We start from the raw sequence: 23,076 nt of genomic DNA, 5'->3' as shown, positions 1-23,076 counted from the left end.
TTTTTAGACATTTGCATTCAAAATAGATTCTATCCTTTAAAACAAAAAACGAAACAAACCAACCAACCAACCAAAATTAAATAACAAGTATTTCCCCAGGCAGCAAAACTAATGTAGGGTGTAGAGTCTGTGGTGGCTGATAGAGTGCAAACACCATTTGAAGGTTTTCTCGTGGCTGGTGGAGTTCCTAACATGTTAGAGCACTTGTGCAGCTGAAAAACCCCATGCAAAGCTGGCAGCAGTGGTGCATGCACAATCCCTAGAAAAATAGCCCATAACTTTGGAGCTCCAAAATGCAAAATAAAATTATACTCCCCCTCTTATGTTTCTTTAGAAAGGGTCCATTTGTTCTGTTTGCTTTTAGCAAAGCCAACACCTTGTAACACAGTGCTCACCTTCAAAGCCTTCCACTTCCCTATGGCACAAGCAAGCAAAGCTGGCTGCACACAGAAGCTGCATCTTGCTAAACAAGGGCTCCTCGTTTCACTTTTCTTTTTTTTGCATCCCCCAGTCACAGCAGTGCTCTTGCTGCAGCATCCACCCCACTGTGGGCACTCCCATTAAATGCAGGCGGGTGCTCAGCAAAGCACAAAGTTCTGAACTCGGGGCTCTGCATCCCCAGCACTCAGGAGAAGCCACCCTGAGCTCGGGGGACACCAAGTGCATTATTTGAGTTTGTTCCACAGATCTGAGATTTCAGAAAGGTATCTGTGATGGATCCCATTTCATCACTTCTATTCTTCAGTCTGTCTATTTGAACATATTAATAAAATATGTGCAACAGACACTGTCAAATTGATCAGCATTCAGGAAAAAAAATTCACTAATGTGTTTCATTTTATTTTGACTACTTCACACACCTTTCACCTTGTATATTCATCAACCTTTCAGCATGGCAGGGATCTACAGACACTGGAAGTTGTCTCATTGGTGCCAAAAATTCAGTTTATATTGCAAATGTTTTAACACTCTGACCTCTACTTGAAGAAATTTATGTGTGTCCACGCCTACCTAAATATTGGAGGTGTCATGGTGAATATGAAGCTGGAAGAGAATGATTTGTTTTCACTTATAACTCTTTTCTTTTCTCTGAAGTTTCACATTAACAATCCAGAGACCTTCCTGTTAATCATTCAATTTTTGAGAAGTTTTATTGCCACTGAGACTGCACCTGAGCAGAGAAAGTCTGCCCAGGCAGCATCAGCCTGCACTGCTGCTGTAAGACTGAGGTTTCTTTTGTTCATTTGGTGAGCAGGAATAGAAATGCACAGTCTATCACCCCAGTTAATGAAATTTCACAACATCAAAGATCTCTTGAAATTCACCCAAAAAAAAAAAAAAAAAAAAAAGACCAGCAAGGTTACCTAAGATATCATCCTCAAAACTCTGGGCTGTTCTTTGCAGCTATTTTTTTTTTTTTTTTACCAAAACAAGTTTGAAAAGAGCAAAGTGATGGGATTTTACAGCCCTTTCCTTGCAGCAAACAGAGACAGGAGTTCAGAGTCCATATTATCCTGGCAAAGGGCACAGAAATAGCCAAGGTGTTGCACACTGCATAGATCAGAGCACAGACAGTGCTGGCAGCAGCACTCCCAGGGACACTCCAGCAGAACAGCAGACACTGGCACAAGCTGCCACCACAGGAGTCTAATTAGTGTTTTCCACAGCTTCTGTGGAATTTTTGCCACTGTAAATCCAAACATGCTGCATTCATTGTCATTTCATTAGGATTTTTAATAGCTTCTGAGTGGATAATAAAGAGAAGAGAAAAATATTCATATAATGGGAAATGAACGCCAGAAAATCTTGTAATTTGGTCGTTGTTAACCGTGTGACAGTGATAGTTTTGACTTTCTGTGATAGTTTTTTTTCAACTAAATGTGAAGCAAACACAAATGCTGCTCTTGTTTAGAGTCTTTCTAGACTACCACAGGTACCCTAAGATAACAGAGTAAAATTAATTTACTAGAATTTTCAGCCACTTAAAGCTCTCCTGAAAGGAAAAGGAAAGAATTACAGATGCAAGTGCTTTTTAGACTACAGTGCCCAATTCTATCCTTTTAGTTCTGGCACCTTTCAAGTCGAGCCTTTACCTTTTCCTGAAGGTGTGATAGGAAGCACTTTGATCCCTACCTGCTTTTGACATTCCTTTGTGCATTCACAGCATTGTTCTCTATTACAAATACAGGTGAAATTGTAGCTTAAAAATAAATTAACATTGTGAAGCATGGGGAGCTGATGTCAAAGCTGAATGTATGGGTTTTTATTTAACACTGAAGTCTGTGCTTCCTAATGCTCCTAGCTCAAAGCATGGTAATTCAACAGCAAATTAACACAAAGTAGCCCTAACTTTGAAAATTAGCATTATACATCTTCTATCACATTAAAAAAAAATCTTGCTGTAATGTATCTGAGACTTTTCCATTTTTGATACCCTGGTGATAAATAAAAAAATCCTCACATACACACCCACCAAGCAGTATCAGCTCAGGCACAGCACACTGAGTCTGAACTGAACAAATACCTCTGGCAGGGGGTGAGATTGGAGGAAAAAGGAGCAGGACTGACTCAGATGGAGTAACTCAGAGCACTGTTTCAACAAGAAGGAAATGTATTGGTAATTCAGCAATGTAAACCCACAAAGAGGAGTGTGGCACAGGTAACCTGATCAAGGTATCCAGGCTTGGGAAACCCTCGAATGGATGTTCTGCCTGAGAGAACTCAGAGGAGTCTGGAGCTCAAGAGGCTTAAAAAACTAACTTAGCAGCAGAAACAGAACCAGGGGAAAGCCATATCTTCCACCTCTGCACATGATCAACACTGGTTCTGCAGTATGATATTAATACAGTTTAATATAATTTAATATAATTTACCCTGCTGCAAAAACACTGCAATCTGGTGTCCTTTCAAACTCTTTATGTAGAGAGTTCGCTCACAGAATCCAAAAACTCTTACAAAGCCCTTGGTTTCTAATCTCAAAGAAAACTGATTTAGAATACACTCTTTTCCACACCTCCGTTCTGAAACTATTTTTTCTGTCCAGCCCACCTGGGAGCCATCGCAGCTGATCCAGACCAGCCTTTCTGTGTCACTGTTTAAGCAGCCCCAAACGGGCATTGCCAGCCCACCCCACACTGCTCCCACCCCACACTGCTCCCAATCCATACTGATCCCACCCCATACTGATCCCAATCCACACTGATCCCACCCCACACTCATCCCACCCCACACTCATCCCAATCTACACTCATCCCAATCCACCCCACACTGCTCCCACCCCACCCCACACTGACCCAAATCCACCCCACACTGATCCCAATCCACACTGCTCCCACCCCATACTGATCCCAATCCATACTGATCCCAATCCATACTGATCCCAATCCATACTGATCCCAATCCACCTCATACTGATCCCAATCCACACTGCTCCCACCCCATACTGATCCAAATCCACCCCACAGTGATCCCTGTCCATCCCACACTGATCCAAATCCACACTGCTCCCACCCCACCCCCCACTGATCCCACCCCAGCCCTCCTGCTGCCCCTCCAGCACTCCCAAACAATTTGCAATCCCAGCATAAAGTTATGTTGGCCCCCGAAAGTGCAAAAACGTCCGGGTTGTGCTATGAGTTCTATTTTGTGACTTTGCAGAACCTCCCTGCCCTCACTGCTCCCACAAGCCTGGGCTCACATCTGCTCCTTGCACACACATTAATCCACAGGGTTAAGCCAGGACTGATCTCTGAGGAACATCACAAGCAATTGATGATAATACCCCTCTAACAGGATCTGGAGCAACCTTCTCTTTAGTTAGCTCCCCACAATCCTTGCATTGATTGGTTTGTATCTTCAAAAATGAGAAAGTACAGGTGCAGCTATCACACTATCTGCAAATAGCTGCTTATCTCTGCTTCTGTTTCTTTTAACTGACTGGCAGTCTTGTGAACTGACCATAAAATTGCAGGAGATAGAATTAAAAATATCATCTTACTCCTTTTTTGTTTGTAAAATCTGCAAAACCATTTTGTTGCTCGTCATTTTGAAGATGGCTGCTCTTCACAGTGCTGCCACTACCTTGGCCAACTTTATTTCTAATTTAAAGTTATTCTGGAATCTCTAATCCCTCATTTGAAATTTCCATTACTGGGGGCTCTAATCACAATTTCCTTGGCAAGAAATACATTTACACAGCTCCTGTCTGTTAGTGCCAACCTAGTCAGCCACTCCATCAGAAATACCTGCTTTCAGGACAGGAGGTGCCTTTGCACAAATACAGATGTGCACTCACCCAACAGTCAAACCATTTTCAGTTATAGTGTCCCTTGAACCAGTGGCTTTTTCCTGACAACATCAAAAAATTGGGATTTTGGGGGAGTTGACATTAAAGGTAAAGGCAAAATATTTTGTTGCTCTTCCTTCTTTTTTACCTGGCAGGTTCTTTTTGATGAGGAAAAGAACAAATAGATTTCTATTATGCCATATCAATCAAACAGCTTGAACTCCATCCTGGAGAGCAGAATTACCAGAACATAACTCCTTTAATGAATACTTGAGTACTTTGTGCAGCTTTGGACACCACAGTATATAAAAGGCATGGAATTATTAGAGACTGTCCAAAGGAGGCCACGGGGATGGGGAAGGGTCTGCAGGGAAGTCCTTGTGAGGAGCAGCTCAGGGCACTTGGTGTGCTCAGCCTGGAGAGCACCGAGGTCAGACCTCACTGGGCTCTTCATCATCCTCCCCAGAGACAGCCCAGGACAAGGACCAGCCTGTGCTCTGTGACCAGGGAGCAGCTGCAGCTGGGCCAGGGCAGGGTTGGGTTGGATCTCAGGATAAAGGTGTTCCCCCAGAGGGTGCTGGCACTGCCCAGGCTCCCCAGGAATGATCCCAGCCCCGAGGAACTCCAGGGGCGTTGGGACACCAGGGATGCACAGGGGGATTGCTGGGGGGCTGCAGGGACAGGGACTGGGTGATCCTGATGGGTCACTTCCATTTTCTGTGTGTTTTGGTGTGATTTAGCCACTTCTATAAGTATCTCCTGTAGATATCTCACTTTTTTTGCTTTCTTCACACCCCCAGGACTTCCACTCAGGCTCTTCATCCATTCATTACCACCTCCTCTCCAGGATCACAGACTCTGCTTAACATAAAACACATTCCATCCTTTCCAAACTGCTCCATACACTTATTTTTAAAACATGTTGTTTAATTCCAACTCTTATGCTGGAAATAATAGAAAGCATCCTTCTTGAACGAGATGATAAATATATAAGTTATAACAGACTCATTATCTGTAATTTCATGAAGTTCACTAAGCCATTCTACAGAACCACAGGTTTACTTGGATTCACTGATCACTGCTCCAGGTAAAGGTAATTTTACAGGATTCTGTCAGTCTTTGTTTAAAGGAGCTTTTGCTCACAGCTGCTTCACCTTACTCTTAAAACCCAAAATGCACAACTTTTGCTTTTTCTTTGGCCTGTTTCCCTCTTTGGCATAATTCTCAAAGCATTTCACTGCAGAACTTCTGGTCAGAACAACTTTTAGCAACTAGGGGGTTCTGCAGGGGCACGAGTAAGGTCAAGTCATTTAATTCTCACATTGATACACTCACCATCAGACATCCAAGATATAAAATATTCATGCACATAGATGTAATATTTGCAATAAACATTTGAATCATATTATCCATCTCAAGCCTGCCCTCTTCTCCAGTGACACAGCATTGACAATCATTAATAAGTCATGCTCAGGCTCTGTTCCACTCATTGTTCTTCCTGCCAGGACACTCAGCCCAGCAGGTGCCTGTAGAGCACACACTGAAAATTCTCCTCCAGCCTGTGTCACATTTAACAAATGCCTTAAAGCAAAACCTTGGGAATAACCTAGCCTTTAATAAATACATGGCTTGCATGATAAACACTACCCTGATTTTTAAAAATGCTCTCTAGAAGGAGCTAAATATTTACTGTTGGTGCTCCATCAACTCTTTGTAAGGTACTGGTGTCATTTTCACCCTGAAGATGAGAATCAATATTTTCTGTATGTTGTTTTATTCAGCTGCCAAAGTTACCAGAAAATGTTGTAACATAATCAGGGTGGAAGAGGGTGAGTTTAAAATCGTAGTCCATGCACAGAGACATTACAAGGGAGTGTTTCTGCCCCTTAGTGAGGGGCTTTTATTGCATTGCTGAAGGTTTGGGCTGGGAGAGGGTCAAAACCAAAAAGACAGACATATCTTAGCACACACATTTTTCTAGTGACAAGTCTGAGAGTGGAAGATGCAGAGCAGAGTATCTACACTTGAACAGAATGCAAACTGACTCCTTTGACTCCAAGCATCAAATGAGGATTTTTAGTTAAGTATACTTTGAAATAATTGATCCCTTACATTATGTACTTGGAACCTTCATTGTGCAGCACACTGGCTGTATATTATCATAACCATGCTGAAGTAACTAAATCTGTGTATTAAAAAAAGGGAAAAATAGATGCTAGAGAATTTGTTTTCATGTTTAAACAAAACATTCCTTTATACTGAAAGGGAGATAGATCATATGGCAAATGTGTATAAGCAATTACTTTCTAATTAATAAATTATTTTAAATTATTTAATTATTTATGTATTGAATTAATTATTTAATTAATTTTTAATTAATAAACCTAAGAAGGTTTATACTTCCCATCTAAATACATGACTAGATGGGGAGCAGAGAGAAAGGTCAACACTCATTAGGCAAAATGAGGGGGGGAGAATTAATCTGATTAATACATTAGCATACATATATATATATATATATATATATATATGAATGACAGCAATCTTGAACCTCAACACATTCCCAACCACAAGTTCTTAGGGGTCATCCTAAGTCATCCCTGTCAGCCATAAAATTGCAGCAATCAAAGTGGCAGAGTCATTGGTAGGAAGGAAATAACATCAACTTTGAGCAAAAGGATAAGTTTAGCATAAGTCTTTTCTAAAACTTTGTGATACACTATTGGAATGCATCATAAATTCCAGAGGCTGTTAAATATATTGCCTGGGAAGAAGATTGCAGAAACACACAGCTAAAGTACAATTGGATTACAAAAGCTTTATAAGTTACTGCCCTTCATCTCAGTCACTGCAACTGGTGCAGGCTTTTAGCCTGCTCTGGTGCACTGTAAACTCAATAAGGACTCTTGCAGTAAATAAATTTCAATTCACCATTGCCATGACACACAGTTTGTCCAAAGGCAGTGGCAGCAGCTCAGCTGAAAATGGCATCACAGGAAAACACCTGGTGACAGGGAAGTGCCAGCTCACTTCCTGAGGGGGGAGTTTTGCTCTCAGGCAAAGGCAAAAATATCTCAAATCCTCCTGATATTAGACAGAACTTTATAAAAAATACCCTCCCTTACCCAAATCCATCTTCCACTTTATATCTAGTTGGTAGCAGCAGACTTAGCTGAAAACACAGTACATAATGGATATATAGAAACTCTGATCATAAAATTTTGATATTATATTGTCTCAATATTCCTTTGTTTCATGGTGGTAAATTTACTGTTGCTAAAGGAAGCTGGATGTACATCATAGTATTTCCAAAAACTCTTCTGAAACATATTCTGTCTCAACCTTTATTATCTTACATCTCTGCAGTGAGTAAACTCACCCACAGACTTGTGAATTCTGCTTCTCCATAAGAGACTAGGCATCCTAACAATCCTCACATGCAGAAAAAATTGTATTCATTTCTTTATCCACAGTTCTCCAGCTTTCAGAATCAACCAACAAAACAAAATTTTCCATCTAACTAAATCTCTCCATAAATCCAACCACACAATTGCCTTAACTTAGAGATAAAAAAAATAACTGCATTGCAGTTTATGATCCCAGATCCAGAGATTAAAATGAACTCAATAAATAAACAAGCTGTGGTTTGCTGCATACTGAAAACCAGATTCTTCTTCTGCTTAAGGTACTACCAGGGATATTGTCTATCATAAACTGGGTAAATGGTCAGCAAAGAGGAAGTTATCCATCTTGCAACTTACAGAAGAAGAAGCCAGTAACAGAAACAAAGCATTCCTTGGCTGACACTGGCTAAGAACGCTGCCAAGACAATAAAGTGAATTAGAAATTGGGCTGATGGTATTGGAAATAAATCAGAGGGGTGGGAGGGCAATGGGAGGGAGCACTGGCTCACAAGTTCAGTGTGACTACTCAGACAGCAATGCTAAAACTCAAAATTAAGTCCAGGGAACTGAAATTTAAACGCAGAATGATTTTCATTTAGAGATTTGCTGACTTTGTTCCTGGTCCCCACTCAGATGTCAGCCTGCCAGAGCCCCCAGACAAGAGAGCCAAGGGAAAGCACCCAGCCCTGCATGAGGCTGGGCAGGGACCAGAAATCAAGGCTTGTTCTAAGCACATGGAACCAGCAGAAACCAGCTCAGAATTCCCTGGATTCCCCAGGGACAAAAAGGTGAAACAATCCCACAGCAGCTGAACATCCATCCAGCCTGAATGTTCAAGAGCAGGGCTTTGCACCCACAGGGATTTAATTTTTATCCAGGCTCTGAATATGAGACACTTGCTTTGCTGTTTGCTGGTTTAAGGTGTACACAGAATTGGAGCAAACAGAAAAATCAGCAAAGCACGAAGTGGGGAGTACCTGCAGGGACAGGAACCTTTCCTGCTGAGAGCTGAGTGTGAAAATTCCTGAGCCCCTTGGCCAGATCAGACCCGTGCCTGGACCCAGGATCAATTTATCCCCACTGACTTCTGTGCTGCCTCAAAGCAGCTCTTACAGAATAAATTATTGCAAAATTCCAGAGTAAGTTTCCTTCCTGCATAAAAAAGTCCTATTTCATTTACCTCTCCTTTGCATAATTGGTAACGTTTTTCTTCAGCAATTAAATTAGTATTTAAATTAATTTCTTCAAACATTAAAAGCTGGGCATCCTCTGTAAGCTAGAGATTTTTATTTAAAATATTTGATAGAACTGGAACAAAGCCAGAAAAAACTAACTTTCCTCTAACTTTCAAGACTTCAACTCAAAGGTCTTAAAAATCTTTTTTTTTTTTTTTTTTTTTTTTTTTTTTTTTTTTTTTTTTTTTTTTTTTGTATTTGTCATTTATGAAGCACCTTTCAAAAGCACAGTCTTAAGGACACTTCAGATTTCTGATAATTACACTTCAAGTACCACTACAGCTAGCACAAGTGTAAGCATGGAGCCAGATTTTGCCTTTAGTTTGGAAAGGATTTTGGTTCTCACCAGCCTTGGTCTAGAAAGCAGGAATCTCCAGTGACCACATTTCCATAGTGAATTTCCATTTTATTTGGTGGGATTTTACACATATAACAGAGTCTGCCCCACTATATAAAGTTATTCTTTTCAAGTAAATCTGTATCTCCATAATTTACAGACTATGTCAGAGCACAAAGAATAGTTCAGTCAATTGGGGATTACAGCAAACCATCATCACTAAAGGTGATTAATATCCTAAATGCAAAAAATTGAATGTTTTTCTTCAAGCCCAGTGTTAATAAAAGACTGTCAGTCAAAATGGGGGTCACAACAATTATGAAAAAAATAAAGCATGCTTTAAAATATTTATTTCAGCATTTGTTGACATATAACTACTCAGTGGAATAATAACTGCAGGAGCAGGAACCTGCTATCATGGCTGGAAATTTAATCATTCAAGTACTGAGAGCTTCATCACTTATTGATGGTGTAGAACATCTCCACAGCACACAGAGCCTCCCACTGCCTCTGAACGTCAGGAGCCAAAAAAGCTGTGATAGAAAACAAGAACATTCTGTAATGATCCTGAGCAAAAATGTATTTTTGGGGAGCTTCCTTTGCTCCCCCCCAGTGCTCCAGTGGCCAGAAGGGGACCATGTGCTCATGGATCTTTGCAAACACAGGAGACACTTGTAAGATTCTTGTTTAAATCACTGACCAGGCTTCCTGAAGGTCTGGAGTGAGAAGAGAAATTCATCTTTTTGCCTTCTAGGCCCAGCCCACCAGAGCACAGATCAGAACAGGGAGTTTCAAGGAAGGTACCAAGAGCACTAAAAGCTTTGGGAAAAATGGAGGAAAATTCAGAGATTCAGCTTTTTTCTTTTTAATGTAAGAAAGAGAACAGGAGAGGACAGAAAATGAATTGTTTTAATGTAAAACACTTACTAGGAGGGAGCTTGATGAATGATTTTCTGTGTCTGCTGAGGAGGAGGCAAGACAAAATTGGCCTAATTTTCAGTGAGAAGCCCTTAGATTGGGATAAATTCCAGACATCAAAAGGCAATTATAGCAGAGCAGGCAGCTAACAGAGGTTATGCAAACCTGTCATTCTTTACAGCACAGGTTAGGCAAGACACTTGTCAGGCAGAGGGCAGGGATAACCTCCTCCTCCTCCTCCTCCTCCTCCTCTGAAAAGCTGCTGCTCCTAAACGGTTTAAGCCTAGAAAACTTTATATACACTAAATTTCAGCTTGCCTCAAGGCCTGCCATGTGATCCTTTACAAAGTGTGATGAAAGAAAGACACTGGCAGAGGGGTGAGCTCATGGACTGGCTCCCTGGGCTTTGCAGGCTTTTCTTGCAATCCTCATGCACCGGGGGGAAAAAAAAAATTAAAAAATTTTAAAATAATTTTTTTTTTTAAAGTAACATTCCGGGGGGTTGTTCCTGTACGTGTGGGTAGAGCACAGCCTCCCCCAGCTCTGGCACAGTGACTGGGGACGGGCCCCAGGCTCCCCAAGCTCTCCCTTCACACCTCCAGGAGAGGGGAGGGGATGTGTAAGACAGGAACCCGTGCTTTGTTCAGGTCATGCAAAGCCTCAGGTGCTCTGATCATCTTACTAATAACCCCCTAACCACTTTTAAATGTGCATCTGCTTTCCTGACCCTGAATTTCTCTGGATTCCCTTTGGAGCAGGCAGGAGCCAACATTTGCTCCAGTCCCTCTCTCAGCCCTGCCCAGCCACATTAACATAAGGTGCTTAGCTCTGTCAGGAGAAAGAATTGCTGTGGAGAACTGCAGGATTTCCTCCCTGTTAATGAGTAGATGAGCATTTAATCGTTCTAAGTCAATTTAAACTGCCTGCTTGTCTTCACAAGCTTAACTTCTAATATTCCTTCTTAAGTGAATACCACAGAAAGAATATTATTCTGTCACACCTCCTGGGTGTCCCAGTATCAGTGCATAGGGCCACTGATGAGTCACAGCATAGCAGGAATTTCTTCGTTTGCCTGCAACTGGTGGAATTTTAAAAATACTTTCAGGGCCTGGATTAAGTGCATGTGAAATGTGGTGCTAAACAACTTGGCAATGTACAGGCACCAGGTCAGTCCAAACTGAAAAGAACAGTTTAATTTCCTTGGCATCCATAGATTTAAAAAGCAAAATAAAACAAAACAAATCCCAAACGAAAAATCTGAACACCACAACCTGAAGCTTCCATCCAGCTGGGATTTCAATGTTAAAGAGACAAGCAACAGTTCATCTTGATATTCAAGGATAGATATATATCTTTTTTAAAAGCATTTAAGTAGCAGCCCTGTGGGTAGTGACATACAGGGGAATGTAAACTGATGTCATGCAGTGATAGTAACATTTTTCAAGGTTGTATTTTTTAATTTAGTTGCTACGATCTACTTATACTGCTAAAACTGTATAAAAAGGGACTGCAGCTTTTCATTCATAGATAAAAATGACTAAAATTTACTTTTCTCATTATCCATTGTCTGAAGAAGGCCATGCTCATGAGGCAGAGATAAGAAAGCTCATTTAGGGATATTTGTAAGGACTAGGATTTGCACTTGTGTGTTCAGTAATAATTATAGCCACATACTCGCCCTGCCACACATAATCTATCATCTGATTACTGCTGTCCACCCACTGAAGGTTAGTGATGCCAAATGCCTCTCATTACCAGGGACACTGGGACTGGGAGGCACTGCAAAAGCAGGAGACAGCACTAGCATAAATAGTATCAACAATAGGAGTTATTTGATATCTCTTATGAATTGCTTTCATTAAGTATCTCAGAAGCCTGAGGTTATTTAGAAATTTGTCACTGTCCAATTAGACTTTGTGACAGAGCAGCCCTGGTACATGCATGTGGTGAGCAGAGAGTGCAGGGAGGGGACAGGAGTCAGTCACCACTGATGTGCAGAGCAGAGAGACATCATCACCATGAGGAGCCTTCCAGACCAGCCCTGGCCCCAGCCCGTGCTCATGACCTCCTGCACAGCTCTCATGGACGTGCAGGATGAGGAAATCTTTGAACAAATCACCCAAGCTGTGCCTGCTAAGGAAGGAGGGGAGTTTAGTTGCAATTATGTTGAGATGGACTGGAGTGGCATCACCACCAATCTTTTATTAAAAACATTTCCTGTATCTTTCAGTGAACTTTTCCCAACAACTCTGACTCCTTTCCTCACAGGCAGCTCCACACAGCTCTGACTTTGTCTCCTCTCTGCATGACTGACTAAACCCCAACCTGTCCCTTTCCCAGCCACCTAACCCTGTCTGTCCTCACACAGCATCTTCTTACCTTGTCTGTCCCTGACACCACCACATGTCCCTTCCTCAGAGCACAGCCAGCACACTCCGGGTCTCAAGCTCCAACCCAAACTGTAACTTGTAGCCAGCCAGCCACTCTTTGATACCACCCAAACTCACTGGGCAGGCACAGATGTTTGCACTGCTCAGTAACCAGAACAGCTGGAATTCCTCAGGAGAAATTGCCTTCTGCACTGTCCTGCACTATCCTATCAAGCCACCTTCCCACAGGGTTTAACCTGGCAGAGGCAGCCCAAGCAGCCCCAAGGAGCAGCAGTGCAGGGATTGTGTTTGCTCAGCTCTGAGCAGCTCTGTGTGTCAGGAGCTGCTGGTCCCTGTCCCCACTCACTGTGCCGTGCACTTTGGCACCAGTGTCTCAACAAGGGCTGAGGTTTTTAGCCCAAAGAGAGGCTTTGAGCCCAGCTCTTCTCACAGTGAACAGCTCAGGTCCGTGCCAAGGCCTCCTGGAGCTGCAGTGACCAGCAGGGAGCTGTCACAGATATCCTGGGTTGCACATCAGTCACTTTGGAACAAGGCTTCCAAGCTCTACCACCACTACCAGGTTTCTAAATGCTCTTCATTTACAGGATAAAGCAGAAGTAGAAATTGATCAGAAACCAAGTAGAAAACACAAACTAGGGCCATACTGAATTCTGGTGATCAGCATTTCTTCTTCCTTGCTTTATCAGATTCTCCCTCATGTTGGACCAGTCCCTGTGGCTTCCCCCAGTGCTCTGATTTGCAGCCTCCCCCCTCTGCCTTGTGAATTCTCATGGTGTCACCCAAAAGGCAATCACTGATCCCCAAATCTTTCCCTGATGCTCAGCACTCATTCCTTGTTAAGCCAAGGTACAGCCTCACCTCTGAGTAAGGCAGCCTTTAACACAGCTGGGTATTCGAGATACCAGGCCAGGACAGGGGGGAAAAACAACAGGATAAGAGAAAGCAATGATCTTGCATACTCCAAACAGAGGCCACAGACTGACAGAGATGCACTAAAATTGCCTCAGCATCAAACAGTGTCCGTGAGCTGTGCATTTCCTAAAGCACTGCAAGCATCCTATTTTTAAAAAATGAGCTATGAAAATTAACAAATACACTGAGAACACTTCTTCAAGACGCATTTCTTGTAAGCCAAGTCTATTTTAAGTATATTAGCATTGCCATAACAGACAGCACACACAGATGCATAACTGAAATTCTGCTGTCCTTTTGCAAGTAGTATTTTTCCATCTGTAACCACACAGAGCCAGAATACAAACACCCACAGAGGATGCCTTAACTTCAGCACCCCCTGGGCTCTCCTCTGATCTAGAGAGATTCTAGAAAAAAAGAAGATGCATCCCAGCCACCCTTTCTTAATGCAGACAATGAAGGAAGATGACAGATCTTTCTCATACAATTACATTAACTAAATTATACTACTAAATTAGGATTAAGTGTGCCATTCAAGCCATTCCTGAGTTCAGCAGGTGTCAAGAGATGCCAGCACTTTCTGAGCAGCAGAGGAAGTGTCAAATGTTTGGAACAGAACTGCTGCCAGGGGAGTTGGGTTAGGAGTTATCTGCATATTTCTATGTCATTTATTAAAGATCCATTTTGTTGCTATTTTAAACATAGCCACAAGTGCCAATCTGGGGAAACAAATGAAGTCTTAAGAATCTTCCATTCTATTTGCTTCTAAATATCTAGAAAAATCCAGGGGAGAGGAAAAAACCCTGGCAATCTTTTCCTTCTCTAGGTGGCTCAGTCTTCACACCTTGAACATCTGAATCAGTACTTTCCTGAATCAGAAATAGGGTTTTGGATTAATCTTTCTTGGCTTTATCTGGGTTGCTTCTTAGTAAAATCACTATTTCACCTAGCAAATCCAGTGGAATAATTTCCATTTTGTCTGTTGCAGTTGTGTTCTGTTGCTTCTGTCGAGGATTCAGGTTATGGTTCAACATTTAACTCACTCCTGGAGAATTCTTTGCTGTCATCTTCAGTGACAAGTGGGTGCAGTTTTCATAATCACAACTAAAAACTGTAGCTCAGAAAATAGATGTGTGACTTCAAACCTTCACAAGGAACATCTTGACATTTAAATCCAATTGCACTTTCTCCTTCCTGATGAAAATATGATACCAACTAGAGGAAAATACTCCTACACAAATATATCATATTCTCCAGGCCCTGTAAACTTTTTGGCACCACTTCTGGTATTACACATTGCATTCTTTATCAGTCATTTTACAAAATAAAGGGTTAGAAAGTGTGTAGTGGTTGATAGGTGAAGCCAACAAGTCTATAAAAAAATTATTTGGAAAGGCTTCATAGGATGATGATCTTGTCCCCAGTTGAAATCATTAATTGCAAAACCGGAATGAACTCCAAGTTAAGACAGAGTACTGCTCTTTGTAATAAATTAAACTGTCAATCACTCAAAGAACCTTTAATAACACACTGGTTCCCTGAGCTCTTAAATTACAGGCTGAATTTCATTTGTCAGTCTGCTCTATGTGAAAAAGGATTAATTAAACTCATTCCAGTATTACAGTAAGGCCCTATTTCTCTTAGTACTACAGAATAATTGACTGCAAATGAATTGAAAAGTGAGTAAGTAATTGTAGTTATTATTCTGATGTAAATATTAGTTCTCTTTTGACATTTCAGAAGATTCAGTAGAGGCACTTTAGTGATAAGACAGATCATTACCCTGGCTAGGAAAAAGAGATAGCATAGAGAAAGTGAAATTACAATCATTAGTTTAGATACCTAAAAATATTCCTATTATTTTCTTTTCATATAGTTATGTACCTTAAAGTACATTTTCATTAACTGCTGCTCCTGATTTATTGTATTTAGTGCACTGCAGTAAAGGCAATGGATTCTGTGCTGGTGCTTTGGAAAGAATTCAGAGGGGATATGAGTTCTGACAGAGAATGAGTGAGACACAGTCATGACACTGCCAGTGCTATAAAATTCAAATCAACAGATTGCCATGGTGAATGACTAAGTTTAATGAAAAAATTATACCAACAGGCACATTGAACAGCAAGAAATCACCTTTTAATTGGACAATCAGAATAGCTCAGACAAGGAACTGCAGCATCTCCAGAACGAAGAGAAGATTTGCTGTTCAGAATTGTGGGTAACAGGAGATCACTGAAGCCATTTTCTAAATACAGCATATCCTGGCATCTGTCTAGAGATCAGGGCCACACACACCAAACCAGCTGCCCAAAATTTAGCTTCTCACTCTGCATTTTCATTTTGGGGGCAGCTAGACTGATTTCAGCAATTCTTTGTCCCCTAAAGATTGGGGTTTTTATAACATTCTTGTAAAGCAGAACCTGGGGGAAAAAAAACAAACCTGAAGCCTCTGAATCTGGGATTTTTTCCCAGGTTTTGCTTCTTTCCTCGTTTCATTCTTTACCTTCTCTGCAGTTTTGATTCTCAACCTCTCAATAGAAGATCACAAGAAAACTTCAAAGCAGTTTCAGCCTCCTGAGCAGGGAAAGAATGGAGCATTTCACTCCCCAGCATGGCCTGGGACCTGGCTGTTCTCACTGAACTGGCAGCACAACTTCTGCACATTTCAGCATTACCATGAAGCCACAGTTCAGACAGACTTTGCTTGTTATTGTTTATTTTCTGCTCCTCTTTTTTTTTTTTTTTTCTCAGGCTAAAACAGGCTGTTTACCTCACAGAACTTTAAATAAATGTTTCTTCCTCAAGTGCACAACACACAAGCCTGCCAAGGAATGCAGATGGTATCTAATTTCTCTGAGAATTTATCTGCTCTTTAGAGATATCCTTGTTCTTTCCTTTTTTCCTCCTGTAATTGAAGAAAACTCTTCAGCAGTTTGGATGAATGTTTAATTTTACACATCTTTGAAAGCAGAGCATCATAACCCAGATATTTAGTACATATCTAGGCTTTCCTGTGGGTTATAATAGGAACAGGTGGATAAATGCAAGTTAGTTTTGAATTACCATGAGGATACCTGAGGGTAAGTGGAACCAGAAACCCATTTAAATCAGTTAATTCAGGGAGCCAATTAGCACATTGAGATGGTGCAAAAGAAGGACCCTGTGCAATCATTGGTAAAGGAACTTCAACAACAAGAACATTCTTCATTATTGAAATGGAAATGGAAATGCAATGTGCATCAATAGCTCAAAATAGGCAAGGCATTATCGAGAATAAATATCTAAACAACAATTCATATTGAAGTGGATAATTAATTTTTTCCAGCTACACTTTGAAGACCATTAATGTCAGAGATTTTTGTGTTTCCTCCTTACAGGTTTGTTATAAAATACTGCACTTTATAGATAACAAAGACATTCTGCAACTAGATAATTAAGTTTGCTCATAACTTCTTGTACATTAAGGTAGCAAATCAATGTGGCCAATGAAGCAAAGTGATTCTTTAAATTAAAAACAAATGTGTCTGCAGTTTAGGGTTTGCCACTACCCTCCTTGCCTGACTTGTCACCAATTCTTTGTTTCAAACAGGCACTCAGATACAGCAGTCATCAGACAATTGAAAAGCCTGGCTGGGGAAAATAAAAATAACTCTATTTTCCTTACTTAGTTCCCCCAAAACATGGAAGTGTGCAAAAGGAGAAATAAAAATAGATTACAAGAAAAAGGATCAGGTTATTGATAAAACTGCTGTAAGAGAAATAAGCCATAACATTAAGGAGTGATGGTTTACACTCCATGGAAAGTTCAATACATTAAATAAACCTTTCAAAGGGTCATCTCAAACCCTGTAAAAATCCTCTTATTTGGCAAAAGATAAGTATCTACTTGAAAGTAGAAACTAGAGGATTAGATTAATTTCACAAACGTTTATATAAGATCATGAGTTTTATAGAAATCTGTAGCACTCTCTTGGAAATTAGGCATATTTCTTGTGCAGAAAAAGGGGGCAGGGGAGAAGTAATTGCATGGCAGTCCCAGAGAAAAATATATCAAAGATGGGCTGGAAAATAACACGAGCCAAATAAAGTTACACTCATCATGCAGACAACATAGATCTGTGGAAGGGAAACACTTCAGATAAACGAGGCATCACTCCATCAAAAGCCCCAGGAAAGATGGGGAAGGAGATTTTCAAATTCATTTAATTTCTAGGTGCCAAAATTTGGCTGATAAAATAAAAATGAACTTCAGTTTTTTGCCTGAATCTCTCCAGGCAGATGGTACACTAGGAAATACGGGTCAAATTCTTTGATCTATTTGCCTTAGAACATTCAAGTGTTTTGCAAAGGGAAAACTTCTGCAGCCCAAGCTCTGCAAAAGTTTCCCAGCATTGTGTCTGCCTTTTTCCAACACTTTAATTGGTAATATGCAGCTCCATAAAGTCATAATGCCCACTGCAGAAACCATTCAAAATAAAAATGACAGCCTTTAGCCAAATCCTGAGATTTGTTTTTATTGAAATCATTCAATCCAATAAGAACTGCCATACTTCATAAAATATGTAGGATTTAAGACCCAGGTTTCTCAAACATCTGAGCAATACTGGATAACAAATGGAATTAGGGCATTAAGAAGGTAAAATAGGATTGGAATGCAGTTGCCTAGGAGGGCTGTTACAGAAGCAGGATACAGGATGTCAGATTCTCCACCTGGCTAAGCATAGCTGGTAAATTGGTAGTTTCAGGTAAAACCTGTGTCTTTATGCCTCAGCTTTCCAACTGTGAAGCTTGAGGAAAATCCTCCCCTTTAAGACACTGAGATTTCTCAAACAGTGATGTGTAATTCCAGAGTGTGTTTGCATCTTCCCAGGGCTCCCTGCATCATTAGTGCCAGCTGAACAGGCACCAGCAGAAACACAAAGATGTGGATTTCATCTGAAAACTGCAATTGAGGAAATGCTGTGAGGTGCTCCCAGTGTAGTGACTTCAGGGAAATATCCAGCATGAAATGATGATGAAATACATGGGTAAGGTTCTTGCTGACCCAGAAAGGTTCAGGCATTTATTCAAAGGGAGCAGGTATAACAGCATTCTGGTTTTTTTAAAAAGTTACCATAAAATCAAAGCAGTGTTTGCATCCAATGCTGATTCAAATTAAACCAGTAGAAAAGCACTCAATAACTTTAGTAGAATTAATATCCAGCCAATTTTATTAAAACTCTATGGGCAATTACAGCCTTGGTTATGTGTAACATAGTAGTAACACTGGTGCTGGAGTTATCCACAAAGTTCAAACTCTCCCATGTGGAGCCCCTGGGTCTGCCACAGCTCCACCCATAGCCCTGCCCTGGAGGGATGTCCCTTGACTGGGATGTCCCTTGACTGGGCTGTGATTAGCTTATCCCAACCCTCCTGGAGAGATGCTCCTTAGGTTGGCACATCTTTTTTTTATCATGGTGAGCTGTCCCCGAAGGCTTCAGTGATCCTTTGTAACCCATTGGTCTTTCCCCTTGGTACCACCCTTGCTTTCCCCCATAAAACCCCCAGTTTTTCCCCCAGTTCTCCAGGGAGCTGTGGTCCCTGGCTCCCATCCCAGAGCTGCTGGATAATAAAGGAATCTCTGGGGAATTGCCATATGGCCACTCCTGTCTCTCTGTCCCTGGGTCAGCCTGGCAAGCAGAGCTGACATCACTGAGCTGAGATCACTGATCAGAGCTGATCATTTATGGCCACAGGCCACAGCTTGCTGAGGTTTATCCAGAGCTAGAGACCTGCAGGGACCCCTCAGAAGGCAGTCCCTTGTGGGACTCTCTCTGGGAAGGTTGGCACCTTCCCAAGTTGGAGCATTGGATCTCCACAGACCCCTCCCAGCCACTTACCATTGGCACCCGAACTGGGACTTGAACCCTGGACCCTCAGATCCCAAACTCCCAAATTGTAACGAGTTTGAAGTTTAGCCTAAGGGGCAGCAACAACTGGAATCTGTGCTCATTCACTCCTGCTCCTTTGTGTGTCTGGAGGTGTGAATGCAGGATCCCTTTTGCCTGAGCTGTGTGCAGGTGGCCCCGGTGACCCAAGGGCTCCTTTTGCCCACTGCTGCACACACAGATCAGCTCCAAACTCCAGACTAACAGGGAGGGACAGCCAAGACTGCACAGAGCACTTCACTCCTGTGTTGAATTAATGGCATAGTTAAGGTTGATCACATTGTTTAAAATTTTCATTGCATAGAGGATTCAGGAGAATCTTTAGACTGCAGCCGAAAGCAGAGGTTTAATAATGCCTGGCAGGCTTCTCTCTTTTGTAGTTACATTTTGTGATCTTCATTCTAGTGACACCTCGTTACCCAAACAGGCAGTACTGCCTACTTTAAATTTCACCAAGCTCATGGTTATGGGGATTTTTCATCCAGCTGCTGTGTACATGCACAGGAGAGGGGAGAGTTCTTTTGTGTCCAGCTTTCAGTTCTTTCTCTCATCTCCCTTCTTGTGCCACAGTTGACTGACACACTCTTGACTCTGTCCCCAAAGCTGCCCATCACACCCTTCTCATTTATTACTGTGCCCTTCTACTGTCTCTGATAACACAGCAATATTATGAAGTGCTTGGTTCAAACCAAAGACAGCACCCTTTTTGCTTTAGCCTTCAAAAAACATGAGTCAAAAGATTTCTAGGACAATGACTCATTTAGGCTCTGCCTTCAAAGTTCAATTTTGTATGTGCCTTTTAAAAATTGAATTCCAGGATCCTGCCAGGAAGTAAAGGGCATCATTTCCTAGGGTTCAGGAAGGCCATTCTCCCTTTGCAGAAATCATTTTGTTATGCCCTAGCACAGCTCTGAACTGTTCAAGTCAGGATTTCAATGAGTTTCTAGCTCAGCATGCATCATTTGCTTTCAGGAAATGTCCAGGCAAAGGCATCTAATCCCAAATCCTCTGTCCATGTGGTCACAGGCACTGTGGAAAACATTCCCAGCACAGAGCAGTCTGCCTGCTTGTGTGCTAAATCTGCTGCTCTGGAAATGAAGAAACCCACACTGAGTTCATTCAAATCACGTTCTCTTCTTCATGTTCCTTTTTTAAAGTTTCCTAACATTTTAATGATGCTTCGTGTTCCAGGGAACATCAATACCTGACACTGTGTCAAGTAGGTGGTAAACACACACACCCTGCATGGGAACTGCTTTGCTATTCCACCAAGAAAGCAGGAATATTAATGAATGCTCTGTTCTATTCTCCTACATATCCTAGAATATTTCTTCCTCTTTCCAAATCTGCAAGAGTCCAAATATTGAACTAATATTCTTTAATTATGGTGCTGTTGCTAGATATTACCTCTAATTATGAGCATATTAAAATCCTGCTGTTCTGCCTACTGTGACACACAAAACCAAGTTTATTTTCTCAGACCTTCAAGCATCATGATGTACTCAAGTCATTCACAAACACAAAAGATGCCTTGATTGAACTGCTTTCTAGTTATTCTTAGAAAAAACTTTAAACTGTAATGATGCATGCCTAATTGCCATGAAAAAAAAGTCTTTCAACAATTTCCAGAAGAAAACATATAAAGATTTTGCCTGTGCTCAAGAATTGACTTGAAAACAGAAAATAAATAAACACAAAATGAATCTTAAAATTGTATTTCACAGTCATGCTTAAAAGATCTGGAATTCTACTACTGACGAAAATGGGCTGCAAAACTTGCTAGCAGATAGAATTAAAAATTCTAATTAGAATGGAACATCACATCAGTTGAGTAATTTCAATCTCCAAGTGGTCTCTAGGAATTGTTATTTTAAGAAGCTGTACCCAGCCCTCAGGCCCTCTGGAGCTGCAGCTCTGAGTGCCAGCAAGGTCAGCACACAAATCAAATGTCACCTGCTGTCTCCAGCTCCACACTGATTTGTTTTAACTGAAACCAGGTTTGCTGGGAAATAACTGGCAAAATGACTATCAAATGCAGTACAAACCTCAGCTATATACCTAATTATTTATTGGTATGAACAAATCTGTTAGCAAGACATCTAAATCTCCTTTCCTCCCTCCTCACAATACACGGCACACACGAGGCACATGTGCAGTAACTGCTCACACGAAATCAGACCCTACAAACCCACTGGAATTTTTTAAAACTCAAAAGCTAAATCCTGCTCCTTGGAAACCAAGATGTCATCGAGTTTAGTTTGCCCATTATTATTGGTGAAGTATTTCGTGCTCCCAGCAGGGCTGAGAGACACCCAGTGAGTTGTGAGGGCTCTGCAGAATGAAGAGAAAGGCTGAGCAGTCACTGTTCAGGGCTGGGGAGATGAAGGCATTTTCACAGCGTTGCTACAGCACTTCTGAAAATCTAATTTAACATTTTGACTGCTCTTACACATACATGAAATCTAATCATCCAGATGGCAGAAAAACTTCTTAATATACGGGATCACAGGGAGGGGCTGGGGTTTGGGATCTTTTTTTACTCCACATGAAAAGGAAACACAACCTTCTTTCACGGGTTTAACATTAATTAAATATACATAGATCTCTGTGCTGACTGCAGTATGCTACATGGTCGTTTCTTTTCAGCATGTAACTCTCTAATTTCCTTTGAGTCCATTTAGAAGTCTATTACATTAAGGGAGGGAAATGCATCACTTTGGTAATTATTCTGTTTACACTCACACTAACCCACACAGCCTTAACCACAAGACAAATAAAGATTATTTCCCAGGTTAATAAGGGTTACATTCATGACAAAAAAAACCTCGTGGAGTGTGCCACAAAACACCTTCAGATCAATTCTGTGCATGTCTGCTGCTGTAATTCAGGAATTGCACTGCTGGCCCTGCACCAGAGCAACACTGAGCAGGGCTACAGGCAACCTGCACCTGTGTCTGCCTTAGCCCAGTTTGTGTCATCCACTGCTGCTTTTGATGCAGCCCAAGAGGAAAAACTGAGTCCTGTGACTCATTTGGATTTTTAATTAACATCCTTAAAAAGATTTGTGCTTGTCTACACAGTATAGGTTTTAAACTGTGAGAGCAATACAAAGTGAAGGGAGTAAACTTTAATTAATCGTGTTTTCTTTAAGGCACATTAAGGATTTCACTGTGCAGGACGTTAAATTATCACGAGATCTCTTTCTCCAGGACCTCTCTGTTTTATGATTTCTTTGCAGTTAATTACTGGGGAGATTGTCTGTCCTCTCCAGGCTGATGTGACAAACTGCAGAAGGAGCTGAAAGGCTGTCAGCAATCATCTGAACCCTCATAAATGCCCCCAGTGGTAATTAGCCAAGTTGAAGTCATTTCCAATTCAAGGTATTAAAGTTAAAAGCACTGTTAGAGTGAATTTACAGGAGGTTTTGTGTGACTGAGACTCTGGTTAGTGATAAAAACTGTTATGGCTTCACCTATTTTTTTGCCATGAATTTACAGGAATTATACATAGTCTAATAAGTATTTTAAAATATTGACATTTGCATTTCCTTATGCTATTCCTAGAAGTCATTCTCTGAATTACTAGGAGGAGAAACTGGAGAATCCAAAATTGCAGGATGGTAAATGTTAGAGAAACGCTCACATTGCAAAGTTCACACCCACAATGCT

At 41.2% G+C, this 23,076-nt stretch overlaps 1 protein-coding gene and 1 long non-coding RNA gene across 3 annotated transcripts in view; one reads left to right on the top strand and one right to left on the bottom strand.

The window, feature by feature from the left end:
- LOC148222336 (uncharacterized) overlaps positions 1–23,076 on the bottom strand; it is a 105,036-nt gene that overhangs the window by 13,156 nt on the left and 68,804 nt on the right. The gene's annotated exons all lie outside the window — the stretch shown is intronic.
- CHST8 (carbohydrate sulfotransferase 8) overlaps positions 1–23,076 on the top strand; it is a 182,887-nt gene that overhangs the window by 108,511 nt on the left and 51,300 nt on the right. The gene's annotated exons all lie outside the window — the stretch shown is intronic.

This window comes from Sturnus vulgaris, chromosome 12, assembly GCF_052056855.1.
Source record: "Sturnus vulgaris isolate bStuVul1 chromosome 12, bStuVul1.hap1, whole genome shotgun sequence".
Lineage (NCBI taxonomy): Eukaryota > Metazoa > Chordata > Aves > Passeriformes > Sturnidae > Sturnus > Sturnus vulgaris.
Note: the sequence above shows the minus strand (reverse complement) of the source record. Positions and strands in the feature narration are given on the sequence as shown.